Source organism: Anguilla anguilla, chromosome 10, assembly GCF_013347855.1.
Source record: "Anguilla anguilla isolate fAngAng1 chromosome 10, fAngAng1.pri, whole genome shotgun sequence".
Lineage (NCBI taxonomy): Eukaryota > Metazoa > Chordata > Actinopteri > Anguilliformes > Anguillidae > Anguilla > Anguilla anguilla.
In genome coordinates, this window is record NC_049210.1 from 18,392,180 (window position 1) to 18,415,093 (window position 22,914).

At 41.8% G+C, this 22,914-nt stretch overlaps 2 long non-coding RNA genes across 6 annotated transcripts in view; one reads left to right on the forward strand and one right to left on the reverse strand.

Annotated features, from left to right (window-relative positions):
- The window catches only part of LOC118237454, a 107,911-nt gene extending 87,226 nt beyond the window's left edge, over nt 1-20,685 (reverse strand). For 3 of the 5 annotated variants that reach the window (XR_004767173.1, XR_004767171.1, XR_004767170.1), the window contains exons 1-3: nt 20,285-20,600; nt 17,732-17,923; nt 16,872-16,923 (exon numbers count right to left, since the gene is read on the reverse strand). This is a non-coding gene — a long non-coding RNA (uncharacterized LOC118237454). The other 2 variants (XR_004767172.1, XR_004767169.1) reach the window with 2 other exon arrangements.
- Nucleotides 20,620-22,006, forward strand: LOC118237455. Its single transcript, XR_004767174.1, has 3 exons — nt 20,620-20,711; nt 21,075-21,163; nt 21,817-22,006. It is a non-coding gene; the product is annotated as an uncharacterized LOC118237455 (long non-coding RNA).
- Nucleotides 22,007-22,914: the final 908 nt, after the last annotated feature.

Below are 22,914 nucleotides of genomic sequence, written 5' to 3' on the forward strand. Positions count from 1 at the left end.
ACTTAATGTTTGCTTTCACTGGAGGGTAAATAAAAGAAAGGGTGGTCCCTGACTTCTGCAGAGCACTGTATATGTATTCCACATTAGTATTTAGTTTGGCATACCAAACACAAAAGTAGATGAATGGCCACAGCCTGATGTATCTATCTGTATGTATATAAGGTTATCTACAGTGTGTGCGTACAAACACACACATTTTTATTTTGCAATAATGTATGCATTTTTATCTTTCTCCGTCCACCCTAGGCGCCCATGGTGTGCTAACAGCTATAGCTCTGTATAGATCACTGCTTATCGGTGGATTCATCCTCTCACATGGCGTGCATCAGGTTCTCCTCAACCTGCCAGCAGTTCAGATTTTGTGTACCTACGCCATGGTGTTCAATGTCATGAAGTGGAGCCTGTCCCCATGGTGTGACACATATCCAAACAAACAGAGGTACCACAAGGATTCTTTTTTTCAAAACACCAAATGTCCATTAAACATTCTCTTACAAAGCAGCGTGATCCTATTAATCATTATATGGCCCTTAAATCAATTTCTATCAAGCCATAACTCCCCCCACCCCAACACCCCCCTGCCCCCCCCCCCCCCCCTCCTCAAATAGTAAAGGTCTAACACAATGCATTAATGAACTTCAGCGATCAGCCTCACGTCTGCAGGAGAGAGACGGCATAAATAATCTCTCTTCCTTCCTGGTGTATGCGTGACAGCACGGTTTCCTGGCCTTGCAGTTACAGTAATAAGCATATAATTGCATTTTTAAATACTGCCTGTATCCCCAGAACAATAAAAATGCCTGCAGTGTGTTTCAAAATGCAGAACACAAGAGCGTAACTCGAATGGAAGTCTGTGACACACATAAATGAGGGTTGAGGAGGAAGGGGGTGGGTGGGGGTGGGGGTGGGGGTGGGGGTGGAGGAATAAGCCTGCATGCGGTCAAACTTCCAGGGTGTCAAGAATAACTCACAAAATAAACGCTACAAGACTTGGACGCGTCAACAAAAAGACCCGTTGATGAGACTGCCTACATGCACAATTTATCAAAACATCACGGGGTCTTAAACACACCAAAATGAAGCAAAGATTCCATTTGCTTTATTCAGTTATTATACGTTCCTCTATCGCCTCCCTAAAATGCATATGCATTACAGAGAGAAGTGCACCTCACACAGGCGACATGCATACTACGCTTCCAGCCTGCGCGCCTGTCCGATATACAGTATAAGCGCAGGTTTCTGGGGCAGAACGCATCATAGCTGTGCCTGAAACTAGTCGCAAAAGGCTGAGTAGATCTGTTCCATCGTTCAATGCGTTTGTTGTTTCCGTATTTTTTCTTTTCACTTTGGACATTTCTCATTGTTTTTCAGTTAACTATTAAAAAAGGCCACCAACTGGAGGAAACTGCCAGGGTTGCTCCAGTAAATACACATTCCTGTGAGCCGAAGGATTTATTTTATTTTTTATTCATTCATGTTTTGTATGAACGATTACTGTATTAATTAGTGCTTGGGAATAACTGACAAAATATGTCAATATTTGCAGAAATATTTGAATCTAAGAGTATTTATATATTTAGTTAGTTTGCAGTATGTTTGCAGTACTTCCCGAACAGTTTGTTTTTCAGAATTCAAATGTTCTCCCTTAAAAAAAATAAAAAAAAAAAACTTTGTAAACTTTCCAAAAAAACTCTGTAAAAGTGCCTAACTACCAATGAGCATGTTCAGTCTCTCGGAGAGGAGAGAAAAGCTCCTTTGATCCCACCACAGACACTGAGAGAGAAAGAGAGACAGTGAGTGAGAGGGAGAGAGAGGGAGAGGGAGGGAGGGAGAGCGAGGCAGAGCGAGAGAGAGAGAGAGAGAGAGAGAGGTAGAGCGAGAGAGATGGCTCCGGTTACCCATTTACAGAACCCAACCCAGAGTCCGGTGACATTTCATCAGGAGGGAGAGAGACCCAGCCACACAACCGGGAGCCTAGTTAATAATGACCAGACAACGCCATAAATCCCTTCGCCGGGGTCCGCTCCACCCACCGCCGTTTGTATTTTATTATCATCGCCATTTCTCCCCCCCATTTTGCACACCCCCGGTTCTCACGATCCTAATGAAGCACGCGGCCCGGATCGCCCGAAAGCTCGGGAGCCTTTCGCCGCCGGTGTGAGAGGCGGCCTGACGCCGAACACACGCAAATCTGGCGCGTCCGACGGTCGGGCGCGGCAGCCGCGCGGCGTGTGCTTAAGCCGCAGATTGCCGCGGTCTCTTGATAACATGGCAAAGGTCAGAGCACTCTACAACGCGCAAACAATATTCCGCAAGCCCCTCGTAGCCATTTAGGTGTCAATAGCGCGAGGCTGATATATTGTGCATACCGCGCGAGCAATCTTGTTTTCTCCATTGCACACGGGGAGGAAAAAAAAAAAAGAGAAAAAAAAATCACAACGCCCCACCGCCGTCTCGGGGGCGAATCTGACGGGTAAGTTATTAGAACCCTAACGCTGACCCTAATTCCGCGAAGGAAAGTTCCGGGAGACGAAATGCAAAACTCACACATCTTACCTGGAGTGAATTGCTTTAACCTCGAGTAATCCCGTGAAATTGAGTGTTATATAACTGTCTGCTGAAATGCATTTGTCTCGGAAATAGGCTGCAGCATTCATGACCAAGAACTTTATTTTTTTATGTATTTTCCCATAAGAACATTTGTTTGGTACCAAAGCATTATGTTTACGCTTGGATATGAGACACAACTGACCAATTCCAGTGCCATTGTGTGTGCGTGCGCATGTGTGTATATTCTTTCCTTTTGCAAGATATATTAAATGACCACAAAATGTGAAAATGCAATTCTTTTGAGCGCAATGCTAAGGCTTTTGTTGTAGCACAAACTGTCCTATTTTGTTGCTTTAGTTCATACATTTTTCACAAATATGAACTTTTTCAACGGTTCATATATTGTAAACTGCAGATGCGTAACACTTGATGAAACTATATGAAATTTCATAGATACATGAGGGAAAAAAAACTAACAAACCCGTGGCATTCTCCTAACTGTTAACCTCAAAACATGCACACTGTGCATTGGTTACACTATAGTTTCATTAGCTTTAACATCCTAAATGGCTATTACATGGTCTTTAGAGGGAAGATGTAAACTCATTTAAATCACTACCAAGAAGATGTAACCTTCTCAGGGTCATATGAACTGAACTAGGCAATAAGGAGCAATAATCACAATAAAGTAAACACACACTAATTAAAACAGCTCAGCATTACAGCATTTTAAACGTGACAGAAACCATAAGCTCAATCCTCCAAGTATAACAAATAACACGACTTTGGCTGCAAAAAACAGACAAACGTCCCGAGAGGTATTAAAATTAAGGAAATAAATCAAGAGGCTGAAATTTAACATCATAATTGCCTACTCTGCAGAGCCTGAATAACATAATTTAATACATATTAAAGGGTAAGTTCACAAAAAAATCAAAAACTGATCGTATTTTTCTTTGCGTTTACGAGAGGGCATTCGTGTGCACTGTAAAGCTGTGTTTTAATAGCTGAGCGCAGTGCTAATAAAGTACACTTTGCTATGCGTATCTGCTGTTGTAAAGGTAAGCACATTCCGGCTACCTCTTTAATAAGAACAGTAATGATCATACAGTTACAGTTTTTTTTTAAATTTGTAATTATATAATGTAGAATAAATTATCACACCCTGTCTTTAAGTTCCATTGCAATTAGTATCATTTGCATTTCTAAATCGTTTCTTTATATCATCGATAGCAGAACCAGGACGCTTTAATATACCAGGGAATTGTCTTGAATACACAACGTTAACCGCATTGTGGTTGGAAGCGAATGTATACCTACGGCCTTACGGTGCCGGGATAGGGACGGCATGAAATATGTATGGGCTGTCTGTGGGACGTCCGGCGTGGTACTCAGAGTTTAAGAGGAACAGGGGGTGTGGGGGGGTGGGGGGTTGCACGGGGGGGCGGTTTGTCACTCGGTTTTTTAACGTTTTATCTCAGGGAGGGGGGGGGGGGGGCGGCGAACGGGCTAGTTCCCGCGGAACTTTCCGTCCAGAAAACTTTTTCGGTCGGAATAAGGGCCCGGAGGGGGAGATAAAACGCGTGGAAATATATAGTCGGCGTGTACAGTAAAACACCCGCTCTTATCAAATAAAATAAATAAATAAACAGCACGCTTTTAATGCTCTAATGCCTCACCGCTCGGCTCGGCCCGCCCCCCTCCCTGAAACAATGTCCGATTCCTCAGCGGCGCTGCGGCGCATCCGTCTCCGCTAGCGAGAGTTACCGCGCGCGCGTCCCCGCCATCACTCTTACTTCCCCGGAACGAGATTCCCATTTGAATTCTCTCTCCGCAGCACCCCCTCCGCTCCAGACAAACAGTCGCATTAGGAAGAGAGTAAGACGGGGGGCCCGGATTCAAATCACTAAAAGTGCCTTGTCATTCGCTCTGCGGACGGAATTTACGCAACTTTGCGCGTAATTATAAGGCCCGCGATTATTTACCCGCGACGTTGGGATTAAATCTGGGGGCTCTTATCCTGGAATTCAATCAAAACCGCCAAGTCATCTTAAGAAACAGGAACAAAAAAAAAAAACAGGAACAAAAAAAAAAAAAAGTCATTTTCCATGATGAATCTGATTCAGTATTACAAAGTGAATTGCTTCCTCTCAGATGGCAGGAAATGAATTGAATCTGTTTCTAAGCACCACAACCCCCACCCCCCCACCCCCACCAAAAAAAAAGCAGGTCTTCACCCACACATGCCACTTTTTTTTTTCCATAGACTACTCTGTATCTTAAATCAGGCGGATACAGCAACGTCGATAAATCCTCACTCAATCCAAGGGAGGCACTTTATGTATTTTATTCCAAATTAGTTGCATTACTCCGGTAGGTTGTGTAAATACATGCAGATAATGCAGTCCCGGAGTGCTGCGCCTCGCCCAGCGCTTTGACCTTGTCTTTTTCCTTCGTGACACACGTCCATAAAGACACAGACAGCCTTCCACACCACCATCACAGGGCATCACGCATTACTGTATTCACCCACCAGCCTCCCCCCCCTCCTGGTTCCTGCAATCTTTTAATGCATGTACAGCCTTCCACATGCATTTGTTGCTGCGAAGATCAAAATAAAACTGGATTTTTTTTTTCCGATTCGGGAGGGGCATTATGTATTTTTAAAAGCCACTCTCTCCAGAGAGGGCCATTGATTCATTAATGAATGCAAGGGCGGGCAAAAATGGATTTCCCTCATGGACGTGTCTCTATATCTCTGCTTTAACATGCCGGTAGTATTGTTTTGCATTTGATTACACATTGGGAGAGGAGAAATCTTTGCATTTCTATAAAATATTCATCGCCGTGGCAGTGCAAAGTGGTCTATGCATGGTTTGTATTGGCTCTGAAATGGGGTGGGGGGGGGGTAATGGAACAATGGGTTCTGTTTAATGAGTGGGTGAGAATGATTAAATGTTTAAATTACACCGTGGCAAGGCGTGGTGTAAATGGAGAAATAATATCAATCGCACATCAATCAAATATAAACGCGCGATATAGTCACAAATGTCTAATAAAAAAAAGGTGAAAACATCATTTCAAGTGGGGTTATTGCTGATCTCTTTGGCTCATGCTGATGCTTACAAACAAAAACCAAGTACAAATCTTAATATTTAATAAAGGAAATAGGATTACTCCATTTTCTTAATATTTTTGTGCGTAAGTGCAAAAATCCGTAGCTTCTAATGGCTACAATTCCTTAGATTGTTGAAGAGAGTTTATGCTACAACAGATGTTGTTGAGAAAACACAGTGGTCCATTTTAAATGTTTTCTTTTTTAAATCATGCATGACTGTAATGATATGTTATATGCAGCACTTAATTATTCAGATAATTTCTCATTTAGAAAGGGATTCACACATTGTAGGTCAATTGGAACATATTCCTCCTGCCCCCAGTATTAGTTCCCTCAAACATCTTTTTTTTGTGTGGAAATAGACATCGCCATAAATTGATTTTAATGCCTGCCTTTTAATGTGTCTTAATATATTTTAATTGGGTTATAATTAAGATGAATATTTAAATGCAAAGTGTAATCAGATTAATTGCGAGTTTCCAGTAAATGGTGATAATTAAAGGCGATCATAGTTACGTCGTGTGACAAAGGGGAAACATATGAGTTTGTGATTCAATAATGAGATATGTGAAGTGTTCTCTCAAGAGCGCGTTTTTCACTAGCGAAACAACATTATTTCCACCGCATTGGGCGACCAACCTCGTGCAATACAGACCACCGAGAGAGACTCAGACAAGACAATGCACTAAGTGACGGAGTTACTGGATACGATTCAAAACAGATTACTTCCAGAGACACTTCATTTGAGACGGTGATTACAAAATGTGTTCATAACACTGAACACTTTGTTGAATTTCAATGTTTTTAAGCATTAAATGATTTACTAATGACATACACCTCCCAGTATTAAGCTTTTAAGACAAGCCCTTGAGGTTCAAGTTAATTGATACATGTGTAAATTGTCTAAAAATAATTATGAAAAATAAAATGCACAGATAGACAGAAGAGTAAAATAAACACAGTAAGGCTTTTTGATGAGAAAAATTCTGAATTCTAAAAAAAAATTTTTATGCTTTTAAACTGTTTTTTAACATATGTTGATGTTAACTGAAAAAGAACTCACAAAACCACCCAAACATTAATTAGAACATTATATTTCCCGTGCATGCTACTTTGTATTTTGACATAAATAATGAATGTTATTTATTTATTAATTTAATCTTTTGTCTTGGTACAAATGGCATGTGGGGGTCTCGGTGCTACCAGTAGGTGTCACTGTTCTTACAAGACATCTCAGCCTCATAGAACGAGAGAGCAGAAGCAGTGATGGAGACCGTGTGCTCTGTGCTGTTGAATACTAAGAGGCCAGAATCCAAATCCCATTTAAACTGAGAAATTTTATTGCTGTACAAACAAAAGTTTATACAGCAATAAACATGGTTTTCCTTCGTAAAAGCCACCTAGTTTGAGCACAAATCTCAAAATGAATAAGCTGAATAATAAGATGAAGAATCATTAAAGAACAGCATGTGCCGTTTGTTGTTGTAGGCCTGATTATTGCACGTTTATGGAAAGAAGAGAGTATCGCTGTATTCTTGTGACAAGTACACTATTAATACCCCTCAAGGAGGTACACTGCCAATGTAACAATATCAATATGATACAAACAGTGCTGGCTGTCTCTTTTAATGTTCTTTGAAAGAGAGAGAGAGAGAGAAAGAGGAGGGGCAGGGACAGGGGCAAGACACAGAGAGAGGGAGAACTGGAGCTTGTCAAAAGAATAATACTGCTTGCTCGGTATCTTCTAAATTGACTGGATGACAAACATGTCTGTCAGGGCCATGCCAATATAGTTTAGGGCCTCTCGTGATGGGGCGCACGCCCAATGACAGAAGCGGGTCATTTCCGCTCACTGGCGCTATAAATCCAGCGTCTGGCCCCTGTCCTGCTGCTGATGCTGCAAATCGGCCGCACCGTGAGCCTTCCCCTGCCATGAGCTACTGTCCCGCGCCAGCGCCACCATGCCGCCCCCCCCACCACCACCACCACCACCACCACCACAAAGACGTTAATCTCACACACCCCCCACAAACGCATCTCTAAGCATACGTGCGCGCACTGGCACTTAAACGCACATGCATACCCACAGAGGTACGCACTGACACACGCACGTACATGCGCACCTGCCCGCACCGACACACGCACAGACATGCACAACTGCACGCACTTATACGCAAAATACATGTACACGAGTTTACAAACATACATGCAAGTTTGCACACGTGCATGAGCATGTGGACACCTTGCATGTGGAGTTTATGAGCTTGTAGACCCATAAACAGACACAAAAACACACTAGCATGCACACGTACAAAATTGTTGAATTCTGTGAACAGAGAAGTAACCACATACAAACACAACACTAACAACTAGCAAAATAACATTACCGACATATCTGTACCAGAAAGTATTGAAAATGTATAACAGGAGGACAAAACAGTTACATGTTTGCGCATGTTTGAGTGTTTCTGCAAGTCTGTGATTAAGTGTGCATGCTTGTGTGTGCTCATTTGCAATTATGCTTGCATGTGTGTGAATTTGTGGGCAAACTGGGGGGGGGGGGGGGGGGTGAGGCCCTCATACATTGAGTTTAGATTCACAATTTTCTGCAAGTAAATCCTCCAAATGTAAGCATCAGTCACACGAGATGAAATACTGTAGGAGCTCTCCTTGCCAAAATTGCTGTTTGCCACATCCACTTTGGTTAGCAGACACCCTTATCAAATCCAACAAGCACTGCTTCTGTTTATATATGCAACATATTTGTGTAATCCATTCAGCACAGCCACAGACAGTGCTCTGCGTAACAGTGCCACCAGTGTGGTCCTACCAGGACTAGAACTTGTAGCCCTCTGATTAAAACCCTTTGCCAGATCACAGTTCTTGTCTGTGGTACGTCAGTACCGTCTGATAGAACCAAATCTCTTCGCAGTTAGTGAGCCTCCAGCAAAGCAGAGTAAGAACTGAGCAGACATGGTAAATTGTGGTGGTACCAGATTGGGATGTTGGGTGATGGGGAGTTGAGGGGTTGTCTCTAACGAATTCCAGTTTGTTAAAATCTTGCCCAAGGTTAAACCAATACCTAGTCCTCTTGGTGCTGCCTCTCTGACACTGAATGTGGGGGTTACATTTGCCAAGCTCCTGTTCCAGTCACACTAATAATAAAGAGAATAAATGAAAAGAAAATAATATATATATATAAATATATACTGTGTGTGTATATATATATATATATATATATATATATACACACACATACATATATATATAGTATATGTGTGTGTGTGTGTGTGTATATATATATATATATATATATATATATATATATGTATATACACACATATTCCCAAGAAGCATGTACACACAAACAAACACACACACACACGCACGCACGCACGCACGCACGCACTTGGTTTCCCTCTTCCGATGCGGAAATGTAAATGGTTCCAAGGCCTTCAAACCCCTTTCCCTGTAACGTGTGCTGACAGAGTCTTTACGTTCCGGGCTCCTCTGAAAGAAAAATGTGAGCAGCACTTTCATTTAGAAAGAAATGTATTAATGCTTCAGCATGTAAGGGAAGGTATAATACGCGCTTTAGGGTGCCAGGGCCCGGAGTCGCGCCGAATGCTAAATCCTGCGCATCCTCAAGGTTATCTCTGAAGACAGGCACATTTTCGTCGCTCTTTTGGCTTATTATTTTGAATGCTCGCTGTACGCCGGTTGAGGGCTTTGTGGCAAGGCGAACGTAAAAATATAAGCAAAGCATGCATAGACTCCAAGCCCTTTTCAAATATACATTTTTTGTTGTGTGAGAAACTGTATTTGAGCTTCACAACTATACATGAGCTTAGAAAATGATAGATACCTAAAACGTACTTCAGGTTACAGTATGTTTGTATCATTGTATCATATGAATTATTTGAAACATGGACAGAACTGCTTGTCTTTACTGTATATTTGTAAAATTATTGTAAAAATGTAATTAGTAATAGTAAAAAAACTCATAGCATTATAGGACTGCACAGATGCACAGCATTATGGGACTGCTGTGTATGCTCCGAAGTATGAGTACACTGTGTACACGCATGTGTCTGTGTGCGTGTGCATAGACAGCACAATAGTCTTCTTTTGAAGCGGAATGAGGATTGTGTTTTTTGTCTTGTTTTTTGGATGGTGTTTTTGCGTGTGCGCTGGTCACCGCAGGGCTCTCGCCGAGCACTGAAACATGAACGCCACTGCCATTTCCTCCACCAGTGCTTTCATATTAAAAATAGGTCACCATTTCTGCGCAGGCAGAGTTTCGCTGCCATAGATCACCACTGGCCCCTGCTCCCTGGGTCTCATTATACCATATTTGGTCAATAAGCCATTAACATGCACTAGAGGATGTTAATAAGGATTTCATGAGGAAAAAAAAAAAAAGTTGGCAGGGGGCTGGGGGTGGGAGTAATTTATGATATCAACACCAGTTAGTGAGAAGGATACATATTTAATTGAAATATAACCCCCCCAACATACACACACACACACACACACACCCCAACAAGCTTTAGAAACCTTTCGAACCCCATTTTCCACTCTGAGACCAAAACCCCTAACTCAGTGGTCTGCTCCAGTAAAGTGACCAGAGGGGAGTCTGGAGATTTAAAAATAAAAACATAAGCAGTATTAAAAGAACATAATTATGATTATTTTTATTCGTTTTCTGTTATATAGAAGAGGAGTGAGAGAGAAAAGATAAATTGAGAATAGATAAATTGAAAGTATATGTTTAACCCTTGCCAGCGATCTCCACTGCCTGTAAATCAGGAAGCCCTACGACTGTGCCCGATAAAGTCATATTTAACATTATGTTAGCGCTATTAAGAATATTTATATAGATGTCATTTGCGGGCAGATGTAAAACTGTGGGAAATGGGAGACAGGCAGCCATTTTGAACCTCCATTCAGGGATCCCTGCAGCAGTCGCTTCTGAGATCGGCACAGCGCTTAAACTTTCCAGAAAAGCCTACGTCTTTGACAATAGATTTGTAGCATTTAATTTTCACTTTGGGCGGGAAAGGCGGCAGCATAGACAAACAGCGCCCCAGGCTAGCGCTGGCTGCTTAAACAACCTCAGGCTGTTTCCACCCCCCCACCCCCACCCCCTCACTCTCGTCACAGCTTAAGAGCTATGTAGAATATCAGCAGGGCTACAAAACAGCTCCTCGAAAATAAAAGGGTTTTTTTTGGGGGGGGGGGGGGGGGTTACTGTATAAGTTTTAGCTCTAATGCCAGGCAGGGCAGGCTTATTTCTTCAACCACAAGCAAAAAGGTTAGGATTTTTTTTTTTTTTTTTTTTTTTTTACAAACTTCAACCGTGCAGCCCCCCGCCCCAGGTTTTACATTGACGTCACTCTGTGTAATAATTCTGTAAAAGAATAACTGATAAAATCATTATAATCATATATATCACTATTTATAAATAAATACTGTATATAAACAATTATGACCGGCATTGGTCTCATCCAAAGACTTACTTCACAAAGTGGACAATCTGCATTCTTGTATTGCAACATCAGCAGCCAGTGGCATCGCTGTACACACCTCCGACAGTCACATTCTCTAACTACGGCAGCCTTCGTTCTCCTACGAGACAAAGCAACAGCGGTTCTCCCGCTGAAGGCTGGATCTGCGGTAACGATCGGGAGGGTGTCTCCTCGCTGTCACGGCGTGGCCTGCGCCGTGTTTCTCTTCGCTTTAACGCGGTTACACGCGCGCGCGCCGGCCCAAACACAACGCTTACAGACTGTTCAATCTAGCGGTGGCCGATTAAACCAAAATCAACCCAAACCGCTTTACGCTGTCCGTGAGAACTAGCCCGCAGCAAACGGCGCAATACAAAGCATATTATGAACGCTGCAACTCTATTTTATTATATTTCTTCCCTCTCTTTTGATTTAATTCGTTTTACCTTTCCTCTTCTCTTTTTTTTCTTTTTCTTTCTTTCCCTTCTGCGCCTTCTTCCTGCTTGTGAAAATGGGGTTTATATTGATGAGCTGGGCCCCGATATTGATTTCCCATCATTCCTGGTGTGGACATTTTCTGGTCTATTATACTACAGTCGCGGCATATTCCCCCAGCAGCTGTAAAGTGGAAATATGGACAACCTGACCTTGGCAATATGGAGATAATGAAATATCCTTAATGATCCTTCCTGAAAGATTTTACAGGCTTGACTATAGACTGCCAACCCATGTACAATAATAGTTAGTGGTTGGAGGGATTAAAGGGTCTAAATCTATAACTCCCTATACCTTCTGGTGGTATGCTTAATACGTTCATTCCGTAAAATTAATGTTACCATTAAAGAGCATGTGGACACACAGGAGGTTCTCAAAAACCGTGTGAAAGAGAGAGAGGGGTGCATTTGGTACAACTGTAATACTGAACAGGGACACCTGGCATGAACAATACAGGTAGGTACCTAAAACGCAAGAAACAGAGGTATATAAAGGCACATAAATGAGGTAATTTTTCCCAGAAACCCCAAAGACACTGAAAATGTTGAGTTCCTAACGCTAGAGATATATCAGATGGATGCAAGCAAAGCCAAACCTTGACTTCTTGATGTGGTGAGGTGACTGCACATCGCCTCTTCAGTAACAAAGGATAAAGGATCTGGCTTTGCATCTCATATCATGTTCAGTCACCCAGATCTGGATATTGCTGTGAATCTAACATTACAGCAAGTGATGAGATGATTTGAAGCTGAAATTTACTGGAATGAGGACATTGCTACATGATGTCTCATTAAGGGTGGGGTAGTATTCAAGGAGTTTTAGGTCGCAAGTTATCATATCCTAAAAATGCAAACAATTTCTGAGAGGGGGAAAAAAAGAAAGCTCAACATGAATTTAATCAAAAAGTACAAGTGCACCCTCATAAATTTTAATGGTGCTTACTGATGACTATTGATCATGAGGATATATTGATGGGTAATAACTATGCTAATTAATTAGGGCGATAAGAATTGAGTGTAGGACACATATTGACTTTATGAATTTTTATCAAGCCATCCTGGTTTGAGCGTAGACCCCTTCTGTATGAATGTGAATAGTTCATTATGCTCTCTAATATGTGACAGGCATTCGAGCGATATATATATATACCTATAGCAGATAATCATCTGCGGGGACTGCGTGCAGATGAACTCGCGGTATGTCTCCGCCGTCTTCCGAAAACACTTCAAACACATTCGTCTTCAAACGCCGAAAGCAGCGGCCTCCTTTGATGCCACCGGAAAAGGATGCGCTTCCTTCAGTTGCCTTCTAAACTCCACCCCTTTCCAAACAAGTACATAAATAAAAAGCAGACTCTGAGGTGAAAATGAATGAGAAAGAGGTTCTCGTGCTTCAAAAAAATTTAAATAAATGTAAATAGCGCAGAGGCTGTTCGAAGCTTTACTACTGTGCGTAAAAACGGAACAGCTGTCTTTAAACCAACAGCTCAGTAGAATCAAATGAGCCAGCACAGACACCTTTATATTTTTCACCAGGCATAGGCTTCATTTCAACTTCAGGGACAGACTTCTGGACGGCCTAGTCTCACGTATGGCACAAGGGTTTCAAAACCATACCTTAAATTAGCAAGCCTTTCACCACTAAAGGGCTCTATACGGCTCCCATTTTAGGAGCATTTGCTCCTGAAAATTTGTGCGCAAACTGGAAGAAAAAAAAATTTAGGAGCACATCTTCTAATTGGGATCCATTAGTGTGCTCCTAAATTTTTTAAACTGAGGAGCACATGTGCTCCTTAGAAAAAATGTTACCGTAGAGCCCAGCGCTACAGCAGCAAGACACAACTCACTACTGAGGGAAGAAAAACTACATAGACGCTAACAGTTAAAATCAGGGGAGTATTTATCAGGTAACGGGCAGACGAGAACCGTGTCTGAAATTTCCATCTGTCTTCATCTCCTTTGCGTGCCAAGACAGAGGTCTTCAAATGAAAGACAAGCCCCAAATTAAAATGTTGTTTACTTCAGAGGAGACAGAGAGAGAAAATCCGAAAAGATTTGCGTGTACGGCTCTTCCTCGCTGAAGCTGGTATCTGGGTCGGGCAGACAGCTGGGAATGTATCGTTACGAATCCTGGGAGGAAAATCAGACTGTAGACATGGCTGCTGTGTAATGACTATAATCACAGCAGATAAGCAACTGGTGCATGCGAGCAAGAGAGAAAGCGAGAGAGAAAGAGAGCATGAGGGAGAGAGAAGGGGGTGGGAGGTATGCAGGAAGACAGAAAGACAGAGAGAGAGGGGGGTGGGAGGTGGGGAGGAACAGAAAGGGAGAAAGAGAGAGGGTAATTGATTCTTTTGGGCCCACACTTGGATGAAAGCAGTAAGTTTGAGGGAGATGGCTCTCGTTGAATGACATTTAGATTACAGAGGTTTCCAGCTCCCTCCACGGTCAATACCTCCCTTCCAACACCCGCTCCCCACACCCCCCACCCCCCACCCCCAACACAACACAGGTCCTGCGGCCTAGCAAACAGATTTACGGAATAAAGAAAATCTATCCGACCAGCCCTGTGAAAGCCTCCAGAATAAGTCTGGGATCACACAGATATGAACGTCTTTCGCAAAATCACAAGGCATGAGTTTTTAAAAGAAATGTGTCAGAAATCAGATTTCAATTACACATTGGGTTCTGATTTAAAAGGACACCATGTGGATAATGGAGTAATAGTTTTTTTTCCCCTTTTCTATTCTATCTCCATATGCTTGCAAGATCATCCAGGCCTTGTCAGTCAAAACAAACATCTCTCTAATGTAAAAATGCTACAGAATGGAAAAAAGATTCCCGGGGCTAACTATATGGTCATCAGTGCTCACCTGCTAGCTATAATACAATGTTCTTATCTTAAAGTGACTAAATGCCAATTGTTGATAATATTGAGATTGTTTTGCAATCCAGAATGCCTATAAACATCCAAAACTGTATCTCCTATTTTCAAAGCACTGTGATTTAATGTTAACCTCAAACTGAATTATTATTATTATTATTATTATTATTATTATGCATGTTTGGATATATAAATGAGTGGCTGGTCATTTCTCAAAGTCACATCTTGTTTAATTTTACAAGAACTGTTCTTTTTCTTGTGCGTCAATCAAATATTTTCGGAATATCTGATCGACGCGAGTCGTTTTGATTGATAGATTTTTTTTGGGTGGGGATGTCGCTGCCCCAGTCGAGAGAGGTGGTGGTGCACGATGAGTTCCGGGCAGCCGGCACCATACGGGAAAAACCGCACTTGAACCACGACAGACAGCAGCCCCTTTGACCCCCCCACCCCCACCCCCATGCCCCCACCCCCTTCATTCCCGCTCCTGCTCTTGCAGAGCAGGTCTGAATTATAGATGTAAATCACACCCAATGGGGCCTTTAAGGTGTAGGGACGCCTCAGCATTTTTTTTCCCTCCATTTTCCAGAGAAACACAAGACGTTCTTTGTGCCGCGCAAAAAAAAAAAATGGGGCGCACGCGAACCCCGCGTTCTGGTCGAAGAACGGACGCTACGGGGCACACCGGAAAACGTCTGTTTGTTCCGAGCCAGGACGCTTTACTGTCACAGAGCGGTTTTAGTACCGAGCATCCAAGTCCAAGGTCAAGATCCAGAGGAAAAAAATAAATAAATTCCATGGGAAATGATGTAAACACGTACGGTGGCTTGTAGCGTGGAATGCGCCTACAAAACAATGTGCACGGGGTAAAGGTGACCTGACTCCATTAGTCAAAAGCCGAAGTGTGAATGCATGTACCACGCTCCGATTGGTCAGTTGCTTCGGGAAAAGAAAAAAAATTCCAGTAGCATATCTATCTGTTGCACAGATGATTAAATCAATAATAAACAAGGCCTTTTTTCCCAGACCAGAGAACAAGGGCACCTTGTCCTGAGAACAGAAAACATGACTCTCTGATCTGCAAAAGATAACTAAGCAGCACAGTACCAATTGTGTTCTTCTCTGATAGCATAGCATGCCTGCGGTTCGCTTGACAAACGTTGCAATAAAGGCCAAACTTTGATTGATAAACGTACGCCCTTCACATGATTCTTGCAGAGAAATCACGAAATAATTATAAACCCCAGAGATATCTAGCTGAATAACATGTGTAAACAAAAATGGCAAAATATGAATAATGAAATTACTTCGCATAGTACATTTCATTTTTAATTAATTCAAGAAAGCATCCTAAATTTAGAGGATATATTAGCAAAAGAGCAGAAAAAACTGCAGAAAAACACAGTGTATGCAATGATGTTTTATGTATTTTTTTAAATGTAGAATTCTCATTTTTCTTCTTCCCTACACGTGAGTCGACCGTTAAGCATCTGAAATCAAAGTTTCCTCATTAATGTGTAAGACACATGTACTTTCTACTCATATTTTTTTTCTGGTGTTTGGACATAGAAAAAAAAAGGCACATTCCTGGTATTAGAAATCTTGCATATTGCCTCTCTGACATATTTCAAATGTATCTCAGATAAATGATATATCACTGTAAGGGATCTACAAAAACCATTAGTAAGCTTGACACTTTGACGTCAGATTTTTAAAAATTCCCAAGTAATCTTTTTGATTTATGAAAGTGTGTCCAGGTTCATCGAGAGTGATTTCAGATTTATCACATCCTGGTTAGAATTATTAATGATTTTCAATTTGTAAATCTGATGCCGGCGTGTCCACGAGAGCTCAGCAGAATCACTAAAGGGGCTGACATCGGGGGGTCCGGAGTGTGTTCCTGGAGCCACGATTACTTTATCAAAATATCGCTGCCTTTGATTTACATTTCACTTATTTTCCACTCTGCCTTGCTCGCTCGCTCTCTCTCTCCTTCCTTCCCTCCCTCCGTGCACTCTCATTGCCTCTCTCTCTCTCCCTCCCTCCCTCCCTCAATCCACTCCCTCCCCCCCCCTCCTCTCTCCCACCTTTATTCTTCATACGTGCCAAACACATTTTTCAAAAACTGTGCTTGAGCGGAATCGATTGAAGTCACTGATTCAAATGCTTGGTTAATCAGTGCAAGTCAGTTGCGCATTGAAACCGCTTTTGATATCAACACTCACCTCCCCCCATTAACTCTTGTGGCTCTCATACCAACATGAAGCAGATGACACTCAAATCTTTACGACATGCAGGTTTCTCCCCTGGATACTCACATCTTTCTTGTCACTACCAGCTCCACGTCAAGTCCCCGGCACTCCTCTCCTCCTATATACAAAATGCATGTCATTTGTTGTCCTAAAACCCTGTGAGCAAGACTTTTAAACAATATAATGCTATGATTAATCATTAACAGCAAAAGTGGATTTCATCCGTATTTCCATCAGTTTTTCTCATGTGATTAGGCGCAGTTCTCGATACAGAGAGCTCAAAACCATTGACAGGCCCACCAAAACTCTTCATTAGAGGCCTGCCAGGATATAACAAATGTTGTGTGCCAAGGATAGGTCTAGCCGGCGGGCAAGGCTTTTCAATATGCATGGTGAGAGATGACTGTAATGTCAATGTGAAATTCTGTTGTTGTTGTTGATTCTTCTGAAGCAAACCGATTGGATACGTAAAATATTTGGTGATACTTGCAGTATCATTCAGAGTATGACCATATTAGAGTATTACAGAACCAACAAGATAAAATACATTGTAAATGTGTAAATACACATGGACAGTGTATAAAATGTGTAATGCAATAAACAGTTAGAAATATATTCTACACAGGGAAAATGTAAGAAAGGCAATTGCTAAATACTCCGCCACAGATTTTACATTTAAAGTACCTACTGCATGTGAAATGGTGAAAACACTAGCGAATCTGAAAATGAAGTGTGTAATTTTGATTACAATATTAGATTAGTTCATTGCATTGGAGATGAAACAATACTGCACTTCGATATTTTTTAAATAAACAGTCTCTGTTGATGGATGTGTTGAGTTTTCGGCACACGGAAATCTGTACCAAATCAAGTGAGAAAAACTGAAGCACTTCTCCACAATAGGGGTCCAGACAGCACCAAGATACCTGCAAACTTTTTGGATGTTTGTTGGCTCCAGGACCGAAGAAGATTTTCTGGGGGGTTTAAGGGGACAGGTCCTGAGGCAGAGGTTACGTCCACGTCCCCAACAGGTCAGCACTTCCATCTGTCCTCCTCTGTTGGCCCATCACATCCTCCTCTCTTGACTCAGTGGCGTATGAGGGATCGGTGTGGAGCACCTGTGACAGACGTGAATGAAGATGGCAGTTTGCGAGTCGACAGTACTGCAGTTTTTTTTCTTCAAACTTGCATTGTTTTGACACCTCCCTCTCAAAAGAACTGTCAAAGGGCAATCAGAGATGAGCCAGCTCCCAAGTTGGCAGGAGGTAAATAATACGAGCCTACGCGATTTAGTCACCGTTCCCAGAGTCTTCGTTTTGCCTCTTCCCCTAAGAGACATTATTTCTCTGATGTTGAGACCGCTTTGAATTTGGGTTCATGCATTTCGCAATCTGAGATCAGATCTCCCTCATACACATGTCCCTCTGCCTTCTACCTCTTTCTTCCAGGTAATGTCAATAACTCTGTGAATTGTGATTACAAATTGCAAAGATAACCTGCATATGGTATTTTACCAAAGAAAAGTTTTAGAGATGTCAAAAGTACCTATCTTTTGCTCTCTCTCCATCAGAAATTGCAGGATGTGAAGGAACATCAGAGGAGGTGGGGAACCATACAATAACGGGGTGCGGGGGGGGGTGTATAAGCTTCTAATATCCAACAGTAACATGGAGGATACTGCATAAGGATTTGGCTTCCAACATATGGCTGGCCAACATTTATCCTGGAGTCAGGGAAAGGAATGACTGTCCTTTTTATGCTTGCCTGAAACTGGTGCAGTACCTGTTGGTTGATTGTGAAATATTGCAAACCGAGGGTTGAAAAAGTTCTGTTTGTGGGTGGAAGTGGTGCTTTCTTTTGACCACAGTTTACAGAAGCAGCACAGGGTGGCAGTACTGAATCTTTTGCATGAGTGGGTGCAAATTGCATGGGTCACATGCATGAAACACAACCTTCAGGGTTGTGTTCAGCAGATAGCCTACATCATTGGTCTTTAAGGCATGTCTTTCTTGGCACCTTAGACTGTAGCCGGCTGTTTTAGGATGGATATAGGCCTGGTAAAATTTGGGGTAACATGTTAGTTGGGTTTTGTGTAATTAATAAAAGTAAATCAAAAGTCTCTCTACATCTCTCTCCCATAAGGAATACAGTCTTGCATCATTCCCTCCGATTCACGAGTGCTAAGAGTGAACATAAATATCTTACTAACACTGTCTCTTTATTTATTCAGAGGAAAGCTTACTGCTCACTGTGATTGGCCCATCACTCCCATCTTGCCGTGCCAACAACGGAGGAAGAAGACTTCTCCGCATCATTTTTCATCTAAGAATATGAGCGGAATCTTTCAGCGTATGCAAGTTTTCGTCGGCTGCGCCAACCCCACCCTCCCGAACGAGCGCGTTCACGGCAAGCAATGACTGTGCTGTAGACTGCTTCTGTTCATATATCATCTCTATTCTAGATGTAATCTGCTCCGTCTTCCAAGAATATCAAGAAACCTCTTGACTCCTGAGTATTGAAAGCCAAGGCAGATTAGGAACGCTTTATTTGAGATGAATAATGAAGAGGCCAAATGAGTTAGCTGGTATTGAGAATGCTAATGTGTGCCTTCAATTTAGATGTATTGAAGTTTCATGATGGTAGCAACCACTGACCATGCTGGAAAAATATTAGCCCAAGTTAGTTATGCTTAACGAACAGAGCACGCTGAAAAAATTCCAATGTCTTAAAGCCAGCCACCCATTGATTAATTACTATATTCAGGTTCTTTGTGCTGAGGACCAGGCATGTCTCAGAGGTGGGTAGAGTAGCCTATACAAACACTGTACACCAATATAAGCATTGCTACTTTAATGAAAATATTAGAGTGAAAGGAGCACTCCAAAAAAATTACTTGAGCAAGTGTGAAAAAGTAGGCTAGGCCACCTCTTCAAATACCTAGTCACTTACAAGTTGCATGTGTCAAAATAGGCACACGTTATTTGGAACCATTTAGCTGAAAGTGGCTGGCATGTAGGCTACATCACGCCTTGATTGTACATTCCATGCTCGCTCTGAAGCTGAAACTGCACAGACTGCCTCACCATCTTCCCACCACTGAACCCTAGAGTCCTGCAACAAGCCGGCTTGGTGCAAAACAACTACGACCTATGCAAAGTTGGCTATTGATATCATACAAACGTAAATACCTTAGCAAAGCTGAGTATCTAAAAATCGTATTATTTTCTTTCTCGGACCTCAATGAATCGTGAAACGTGAAAGCGTGAAACATTAGGTTCCTAAGCAATTTTCGTTTTGATAGCATGCCTGCTTTTTTTTTGCAAGCGATTTGCAAACTAAAGATAGTTAATTAACGTTTGTATATCATACATAGAATGTCCACCTATATATTGGTCATTTGGATAACCAGTTACCAAGCTAAATTAATGTTTATTCGGAAGAGAAATTGTTTCCAAACAAAGCATCTAAGTGGTACTTACCGATATGTGTGTTTGACCGTAGTGCCAAACAAATAGAACTTGGTAATACTACCAGGGAATTTCAACACGAATACGGTACGTTGCACCTGATTGCAAAGTCCCAAGTGATTCGTTTCATTTGAATTTCATAGATATGATTCGTTTACGCCAGTTTGTGTTGCACTAAACCAGAAGGCTCCAAACAGACCGAGAAGGATAGGTAACAGATGATAATCGTAAAATTAAAGTAAATTAAACGAAAAGTATCGTATAGTAACCTACATATTCAGAAGAAACAGAAATCCCTCCAGAATACCTAAGTATATGCAACGGAGTACTTGTGACGCGTTACCCACCTCTTGCCGTGTCCTATAAACTTAATTAGGGCAAAAGTCAAGCAGAAGGCCTGACGAGAAGACTAGTGGATAAACAAACTAGAAAAAATCAGGTGATTCGTTAATTGTATTGTTAGTAATAATCCAACACTGATATTATTTCCTCATTTTGATCTGTTGCAAATACCTGTGTTTGCTGCCTCCATAAATAAATAAATGAATAAATAAATCTTTCCAAATGCATAATTCTGACATCAGTAAATAATATAGAAATCTTGTGATTGCTTTCTCTCTTTTTTCCTGTTTTCTCTCTTACACATATTAACTCCACCTTTAGTATATGTTGGCGTGTGTGTGTGTGTTGTGGGGGTGGCTGTGGTCAGATTTAACCTGTAAACCTCATCATCTAACCAGTGACAACAACAAATGGACTTTTCTATTTAATTGCTGGGTTTCTCTCCATCCCTCTCCCGCAGTAATTTGCCAGTTGGTGTGTCAGCCAGAGACAATGTTGTTTATTGCTTTTTGGTGAAGAGCCCAGGGGAGAGCGTGTGTCCTAGCGGAGGTAATTAACAGAGATGGAGGGGTGGCAGCAATTACTGTAAAAATTAACACCCAAGGAGCCCCTGTCTTCCCGTTACAACCTGATAACCCCCTTTTTTGTGTATTTATTTATCTTATTTTATTTTATTCGTGGGTAAGAGGCACTTGCTAAAACAAATTACTTTCATTACTGAATCAGTGTGCTCTGCTTCAGAAGCACATTTCTTCAGGATTTTAACCTTAAATGAACCCCATCGAGACCCTCCAGCCCTCAGCAGTGAGAACGTGCTGGGACAGAACAGTCTGAATAAAATGTATCTCGAGGACAGATATTTTGTTTATCATCTTCATGTGTAATGCTTAGCATAGTCCTCTTGTTTAATGCTCACTTTGCAAATAGTTCACAACTTAAACCAACACAAACATTTTTTTTTTTAACATGCAGGTAAATGTTTAAATCGAGAACAAAATCTGTATGGCAATTTAAAAATAACTGAATACGGTGGCAATAACTCAGGTTTCGAGTAATAAATTGTGAATGTTTATGTGAATTGATACTGTAAATTTGAAACTAACAAAAAATGAAATGAATTAATAATGAAAAGTGAGACCTCCTTTATTTCAAAGGGATTCAGAATGAGAGCTTTTGTTTGTGTGTTTTTTTTTTTTTCTCAGTAGAATGCTGTGACACTTGGTTTCTGAGCCTCGAAGACTGCCTGAATTTCTGGAACCCCTCTGTCCACAGTGATTATAGAAGAGCAGAGGAAAGAGGACAGCGCTCAGCGCTCACATTTAAAGATGGATGTTTGTGCTTGTTTCTGTGCGCACGTATCTGTGTGTATGCCCGCCTATGTGTGAGTGTGCGAGTGCGAGTGTGTGCCCGTGTTTGAGCATGAGAAAGTGTGTGTGGGTGTGTGTTCACATTATTGGGAACGTGCATGTGTGTGTGGGTGTGCATGTGTGCGTGCGTGCATCTTTGTGTGTGTGTGCATTTGTGTGTGGGTGTATGTATGAATGTGCCTGTGCCTCTTTGTGTGTGAGTGTGTGTCTGTGCGTGTGTGCATATGTGTAACGATGCACTCAGTGCCTTATGTATATGTGCATTTTTGTGTACGCATGTGTGTGTGTGTGTGTGTGTGTGCACGCGTATGCTTGTGTGTGTGTTTGTGTGTTTCTTCTGTATAAGTGGCGTGCCTTGAAAATTGTACTTCGTATTCCTAATTATTGCAAAAATATTCACAGCCTGTCAGGGCCCCAAGCTTGAGCTAGGAACAGAATTAAATATTAATCTTTACTTTAAACAAAACCCTTCAAAGCCTCTGCCAGCCGTATTTTCCTATTTACATGGAGGGGAGTAAACTGAGCGATGCTGCAGCCTCTCCTCTCAGACAATATATTGTTAATCAATTGCAGATTTGCTTGAGCACAGTGTATGTAACCCGACCTGTTCATGAAAAGCTATTTGCAAAGGCGCGCTGTCCAGCCCTGCCAGTCTGAGATCTGACTAGCAGGCAGAAGCAGAAGGAAGACTCTTATTAGTAGAAAGAAAAAAAAGGAAAAAGAAAATGCTGTCTTCACAAGCACATCTTTTTTTTTTGAGGGGGGGGGGGGGGGGGCTTTGCGACAATTTAAAGAACCGCGTTTCCACTCACAGATGATGTGCCTACAGAGGATGTGTTAGAAGTGTGACCTTTACATGCTTTTAGAGAGCACGTGCATATCAAATTCCTTTGTCCTGAACTCCTGAAAATCCAAACTATTAAAGCATTTCAT